Below are 7,640 nucleotides of genomic sequence, written 5' to 3'. Positions count from 1 at the left end.
ACCCCAACTTATTAATTCCACGTTCTATTCACTTGATAAACGCTACTTGCTGCCATCATATTATGTGTCATTTATATCGTGTATAAATATATACTATTGCTAGTACGAACACTATTTTGAACTGCCCCTGGGGATCAATAAAGTTGTATTGTTGTATTGACGTAGTTGTTAAAATGCTTCACTTGTGTACAAATCCTTTTCCTTTAAATTACTGAAATACAAATCGTTCCCAACATAAAAGAAGTAACTAATTCTTTACTTATAGCAAGTGAAAAGATTACCCTATGATAATCATTTGATTGCTCAGAAGAAATATAAGGTCAGGATCTATACAACAGCACCATCATCACCATAAAGACTAGACTCACCATAAAGTAGTAAAATAGTTTATATTCACAGTCCAGTGCACTAACGCCAGACTATTAACGATAATAATAATCATAACAACAACAATCAGTGATATATCGCGACACTCCTACCACAGCCAGGCTCACAGCGCTTTACAAACACAAAACACCAGGTAGGTCGAAAGCAGCGAAGACTGATACAGATGCTAAATAAAATTATGGTGTCAGGTACAAAAGACTAACAGTCGACGAGTAACAAAAAAAAAAACAAAACAAAAACAAAACAAAACAAAAAACAAACTGTTCTGCACAGCTAGAAAGCAAATAAAAAAAAGAGAAATTAAAGACATATTCCTGTCGTTTAAGTTCAAAGTCGTTGCAACGGTGGGTGACATCCTCTATATACACCAAGATTGTGAGTTGCTACAGGTGAGATTTACACATTGTTCAGTTATTTTCCTTTCTTCAGTGGCAAATGTAGAACAAGTCAATGGATGCTCAAGCTAACGGAGATGGAGACTGGTGGTGCCTGCCGCGTGTCGCTTGCTCCTTGGGTGTCAAGGTGTGGGGGTCAGGAGAGGGTGCCCGGGGGTTGGTGTGGTCAGCTGTCTAGTCCGGTCAGGAGAGAGGCCGGCGGGTCACGCATCTCTCGACTGTGACGGGTCATGAGCAGGCGGTTCGCACCATACTGAGTATACAGAGATAGCTGTCTAGAAGGCATACTCAGCATGCGACAAAAGCTGTCCTGACGTTCCTGTAGTCTGTCACCGCATACTCAGTATGGTGGCGAGAGGGTTAGGGTTAGTAATATTATGTATACAATATTATAATAATATTATAATAATATGTAGTCATTCACCGCATACTCAGTATAGCGCCAGAGGTCTCAGCCCACTGGGTCAAAATCACTTGACAGGCTCCTATGCGCAGCCTCCCAGGGATGGTGCACTCTGTAACAGTGTAGTGTCTTAGTTTGCAACCCTGTGACAAAATGAAAAATATATAAGGGAGGCAAAACTGGAACCTTTAGGACTTGTTCCTCCATCGATTACTTCCCTTAGAAGACTGAAAAAGTCAACCAATCAGGTGTTTCCTCGTGTTAAAACCACTCTATAACTTGTTTAACTGAGCGCTATACTGACATTCGTTGCGGGTTACTCGATGTAACGTGGACTGGTACTCCAACAACAGAAAATGAGAAGAAAACAGTAAGTAATGTGTATATTCTAATAACATAGCTCTTGTTTGCTACTTTATGCTTGTATATATTATGTAAAAAAAAAAAATTTCTTCATTTCTGACTTTTGACCTGTCACCCGATTTTTGAATTCTCTGCCCCATACAATTACTATCTTTGATGGGAGCTTACTACAAGAAATCAGAACATAATTCTTGAAAGTAACACCAGGAAATGTTTTTAAAATGCTCTTTTAAATGGCGTAACACATATATTTGTCTTTTTTGTAGTTTAACAGACATAATTTTTTTAAAACACCTTTGAAAATTTGCTTCGCAGGCACTAAGTGCTCTGTAGTGATTTGTTTTTGCGCGGCTCTATACCTTTTTAGCGTACCGATAATAATATTATTAAATGCATCAATCTGATTTAATTTTGACAAGTACAATGTTTATTCATTTTAAGTTTACATGCGGTTATCAAAATGTGATTCCTGGAGGTGTAACTTGTGCTAGCGGGATATACCCTGTGCAACCCTATGTGAAGTTTTTTTTTAAAAATTCGATTACACCTATCTAATTTGCTTTGGATTACATAATAAGTGACTGTTCATGCAGGATTCAAATGTAAACATTTTTGTTTCACACAGTTTGATCTCTTATTCTTAGTTTAAATTTTTTTTCTATCTCTTACAGTTATTTTTTATGATTTTTTTTGAAATTGGTGAATTTCCATGCGCACGAGAGGAATGTGACCTCGTTGAAGCCTGACGTAGGGATCGAGTTAAAACTCTCCTGTTAGTGTAGAGCAGTGAATACTGAGGATGCGGTGACAGACTACAGGAACACTGAGGATGCGGTGACAGACTGCATATTATTATAATATTATATACATCATATTACTAGCAAAAAAAAATAATACAACACAAAACCGACAAAGAAGGAGAGTAAACATCAGACAGCGTAAATATCAAAGGGACACGAATGATTTTCCCTCTAACCATCGACTACAGTAACGAGTTTCGTTTTCTATGTGATTTCGCAGGGAAAGATAACAGCAGCGACGTGACGTCTGATAAAATAATCCAGACGCCCTCCAATCTTGAAGATGTCACCTCGTTGCATTCCTGAAAATTTCTAAACGCTCGAAACACTTGCTGATACAGAGAGACAGAGCGCAGAACATGGAAGACAGAGACACTGAACTGCTTCAAGGATTCTGTGTGAACTCTCAGGTATGTTCATGTGAAGTGTCAATACTGTGTTGACGCAGTCGGCTTTGTAAACATACCTCCATGTCTTTGTGTTGTATTTTTTCCCTGTCACACTATATGTGTGTTTTTGTATTAATGAAATTAGCCTTATAACAAGGTCTTGATATCTTTGTGAATTTTTTTTTCAGTATATGCTTGTCCTACAAAAATACCTTACACCATTTTTTCCCCCAAAACACTAATTATAGTTTTTCAACACCTATTGTTCTAGTCTACTAACAAATTTCCCTGCATTGATTGCAGGCTCCATTATTATCTATCATACTTTCTCTATAATTTTATCATCTACGCGTCATTCATCTAACCCTCCCTTGTCTCTTTGTGGCGTGTCAGCCATGTTTGTGCACCTGTGTGTCTGTCAACACTGGGGCGGCGCGGTAACAGGCTGACAACAGACGACTATGACGTCATAGTTCAGGCATAGTTCGACGTGAAGGGAGGGGGGAAGGTCGAGACTTTTTTTTTTCGTTGCCTGTAGCAACGCCTGACGTCACGCCCATGTCGTCTTCTTGTTGCTGAGTCTGCTGCTTGTTGTAGCAATGGGGGTTCGCTGTTCATGGCCCCTCCCAACCCTGTCCGCGAAAAGCCGTCACGTGGGTGTTGTGGGCGCTGGCCATTGGTTACCGCCCCTGGGCGACAATGTGGCGAACCCCGCAGCGTAGCGTCGCTTAGGACATTAATTTTTGTTTTCCTAAGAGGCTGAGAGGAGTGGGTGGTTTTGAAAGGTGAAACCAGCAGTGTGAGACAATAGACTATGGTGACACATGTCATTAAAACAAACACGTCTTATTTTAATATTTGTTATTATTTACATCTTATTTAGATGACTGACAAACGATCAAGTATTTAATTTTGTTAGTGACTACGTGAAAAGCTGATTGATAAACCTTTTGCCTGTATTCTTATCCAAAGGTCAAGAAGAGTCAACACGCTTTAACTTCCTGTCTCCTCCGTCAAGACGAAAGGAGCGAGGGACAAGACAAAGAAAAATCGTAGTATTTGTCTCCACCTGTTAAGCACATGCAACAACGAGAAGTTTCGTGAGTCTTTCTAGTATAATATTTCTTTGTTATATAAATATACATCAGCAACATAGGTACAACATGTAATACAAAATTTAAGAATAAAATAATTGGCAAATATCAACCGCAGAAACATACACAAATTGAAACGGTCGTTCAAACCTTAAGAGTAAAACTAGGTTAGTGTGTCTGTAACTACGAATAGTAATCAACAAAGCTACATAGGAAAGACTGTCTGGTGTGCTATGTAATGGTGATATCAACATAGCTTAAGGTCTCTTAAATATTATTGTAAAAAGAACATATAGCCCAAAAGTTGTACACCATCAGTTTGTTTGTTTCATACAGTAAAGATACCCTATTAAGTTGTTTAAAACAATAATTTTCATGAAGCAACTTTCATCTAAATGTTTACATAATATTTCAGATTTTAAAAGTGTAGCATTCACTGTTTATTCATGTGAAGGCCAATGGTTTTCTTCCTTTCTAATAATTGTAAGATGGCAATCAACCTCAGATACATTGGTTTAAGGGTTAATGCACTAGTGTCCCACAGAGGGGAATGTATCGATGAAGAACATGAAAACTGCCACTACCCCATATCTTTGTTGTCGAGACTCTACATGAAAGTCGTTACTAACTGTCACTTTATTACTTTATAAAATAAACTGATTGTAAAGGTTACAGGAGGAAGTGGCTATGAAGATGAGCAGGCAGAAGTGACATTAGAGAGGAGGAATAAGAATATATACACATGGCAGTAGATACTCGTAGACATAGAGCTAGAATTGAAGGGGTGCCTAGTGTTAACGCCGGTCAGCAAGTATGACTATCTTGTATCAGACCACCCTGAACTTTGTACTGCATGACATGTAAACAGTTTGCCCGAGGGACTTAGTCTTTTCCTTGACTGTTGTATGATTAGCTATTAAAGTTGTAATGATTATTACCGTACTTGTACTGGATTGTTTCCGTCATTGTACGAAGTTCCACTTTATAACTATTTCTTACGAGCGGAATGATTTGTTTGTGGAAAAATAGGGTCATGTCGAGGCTGGGATAGAAAAGGACCTAAGACTGGTGTCCACCCTATTCAGCTACCAGACAACAAGGGACAGTGAGGTGTGACATGGACTCTGGCGACGGCGGCTGGCTGGTACATGTGGTCGTGTTTGTCCGTGTGTATGACTCAGGTAGCATCTCTCCTGCTCAATGTATACTGCGGACACCACATATACCAAGGGAAACATACTACTTCACATCTCATATTATCAAAGAATAATTTTTCTTTGATATCTTTCTACATTTTCAACACGAAGTAGGAGAGTGTGTTTGTCCACCTTCTGTTTCCAACAGTTTGTCTATGTCGCTGGTATACTCCGTAGGTTGATGGTGGTCCCAGACAGGCCGACATTTAGTGTTTTGGTGTGCAATCAAATCAAAACATATGTCTGCCAAAGTTTAGGAGTAAACAAACCTGGTCAACCATCTCGACACTAATTTTTGAACCCGCTTTTCTCAAAATGGCCGCCACCGTACTTTCATACTTCAAACGTTGGTAACTCAATGGTAAAACTAGAACAACTTTTGTATCAAACGAAAGTTCATAGCGTGTAACTTTTAAAAATATGCAAATTATCAAATCTCAAATTTCCGACTTAAGACTTAATTTGTCTTGGCGGATAACATTTCCCAATTAATAATTTGCGTCCAGTCAAAACCTGACATCTCAAAACAGATTGAAAACAACACAATGACTAAACCTCACTGAACATGATTTTACATAACTAAATTACTATTTAGACAAGTCTGATAAGGACTTTACAATAAAGCTCTGATGAAAACGGTCAGAAACTCCCAAGAAAGCAAAAAAAAAATAAAATAAATAAAATAAAATAAAAATAAAAATAATCCCAGACAAGAAGAGAAAACTTGCGGAAATCTCTTGTCCTTTCTCTTCTCCCCCAATCATTACACTTGTTTTTTCAAGTTCCATCAAAGGAATCGAAGCGATAAAAGACGCTATCACCCACGCAAACCTACACACTCACAAATGTAGTGATCCACTTATTTCTTAACCAGCCAGACAGGAAGCCTGCCAGCTAACCTGTGGTCACGTTCGTACCCTCGTCACTCGAGGGGCCGGACAAGTGAAGTGTGAAGTCTGTGTGAGGACCAAGCACACAGAATGAAGATTACTCAGCCCAGTGATCTCTCCCTGACAAAGCTACCAGGTCCACTCCCAAGCGCCATGGTCTGTATCTTGTCAATATGCAAATCGCGGACAGACCTGAGATAAGACATGGCAATTATCTCGTGTTAATGGAGAAGTCGAGCAGTGAAATATTTGCATTGATCTTGCTCAAGAACCACAGAAGTATCGCTGGTCATTACCTCTAATATGATGTTATAAAAATTTTGACATTATTCTTAGATGATGAAAATGGTAAGTCACACATTTATTGACTTTAAATGCTGTGTTATTACTACCAATAATAAGGCGTATTTTCCATGTAAACACGAGGTAAATGCGGTGCATACAAAAAACATAAACAAATCGACAGTCAATCATACTGAAACATAAGGATAAGCATCAGAAAACATACATGAACATAAATTGTTGAACAGATAACTCCAGGAATGGAAGAAGAATTAATTAGCGGGTAGAACTGTACTCCTAATTCGAAAATATATTTATGGAAGAGAAAGGTTTTATTATGGAAGTATTTGAAGGCTTAGAATGAAGGCACAAGGCGAGGAGAGGGAGAAAATTTCAAGCAGTGTGGCTTGAGAAGGAAAAGGAGAGTTTGCCGAATTTCGGTCTAGTGTATGACACAGAGAAGACAACAACACAGACTAGGGTGGTAAGGTGTCAATACAGAGACACATATTTGCGTGCAAACTCAGACATATAGAGTTTTATTTACACACAAAGAGAAATATCTTTAAAATGGTATGGAACTCTTATTATGACACATATACACAGATGGTTATAAGACCCTTTTCACAGACTAGATGTAAACAAATATAGATAAACAGATTGGTTGAAGGACATTTTTACATCCTATATCCTTTTTCCCGACAAGGCAAAATTATTAATATTACTGCACGAAATGTTTTAGCTACAGTGCATCAATCCACAGCTCAGACTGTGCCATGTCTTTAGTTTACCGTATTCACCTTGGCATCTAGAACTCGTATTTTTGAAAATTATTAATTATTCAATGTTATCAATTATTATTCATCTAGAATGACCGCGAATGAAATTTCGACTGGTATTTTTAAAACATCATATTTAATATCCTACAATAAAAATAACTATCTGTGAAATTCCCTTTTAAAGATTATTTAACACATTTACTTGGTGTAAATGTTATCAAATATGCGTTTTGTTGTCTTTTAGTAAAATCAACTGAAAGACTAACTGTATCGGACGGAGAACTCACTAATTGGGAAGTAGTTCAAGAGTTCGACAATCAGAAAAAATATTTATAAAATATATGCACACACACACACACACACACACACACACACACACACACACACACACACACACACACACACACACACACACACACACACACACACACACACACACACACACACACACACACACACACACACACACACACACACACACACAAAAGTACAAAACAGGCATATACAGTGGAACCTCGGTTAACGAACTTAATCCGTTCTGGAAAGCTGTTCGTTATCCGAAACAATTTTTTCCATAAGAAATAAAGGAAATAGATTTAATTGGTTCCCAGCCTGTTGACTCGCTAATATTTGAAAGTTACAGCCTATAAAGGTATGTTTTA

The 7,640-nt window shown here is 38.1% G+C and overlaps 1 long non-coding RNA gene across 1 annotated transcript; it reads left to right on the top strand.

Annotated features, from left to right (window-relative positions):
• Positions 1 to 1,474: 1,474 nt before the first annotated feature.
• Positions 1,475 to 7,323, top strand: LOC112571297. The gene is made up of 4 exons (XR_003100791.1): positions 1,475 to 1,555; positions 2,569 to 2,758; positions 3,710 to 3,837; positions 4,861 to 7,323. It is a non-coding gene; the product is annotated as an uncharacterized LOC112571297 (long non-coding RNA).
• The last annotated feature ends 317 nt before the right edge of the window (positions 7,324 to 7,640 follow it).

Source organism: Pomacea canaliculata, linkage group LG8, assembly GCF_003073045.1.
Source record: "Pomacea canaliculata isolate SZHN2017 linkage group LG8, ASM307304v1, whole genome shotgun sequence".
In the NCBI taxonomy this organism is placed as follows: domain Eukaryota; kingdom Metazoa; phylum Mollusca; class Gastropoda; order Architaenioglossa; family Ampullariidae; genus Pomacea; species Pomacea canaliculata.
Note: the sequence above shows the minus strand (reverse complement) of the source record. Positions and strands in the feature narration are given on the sequence as shown.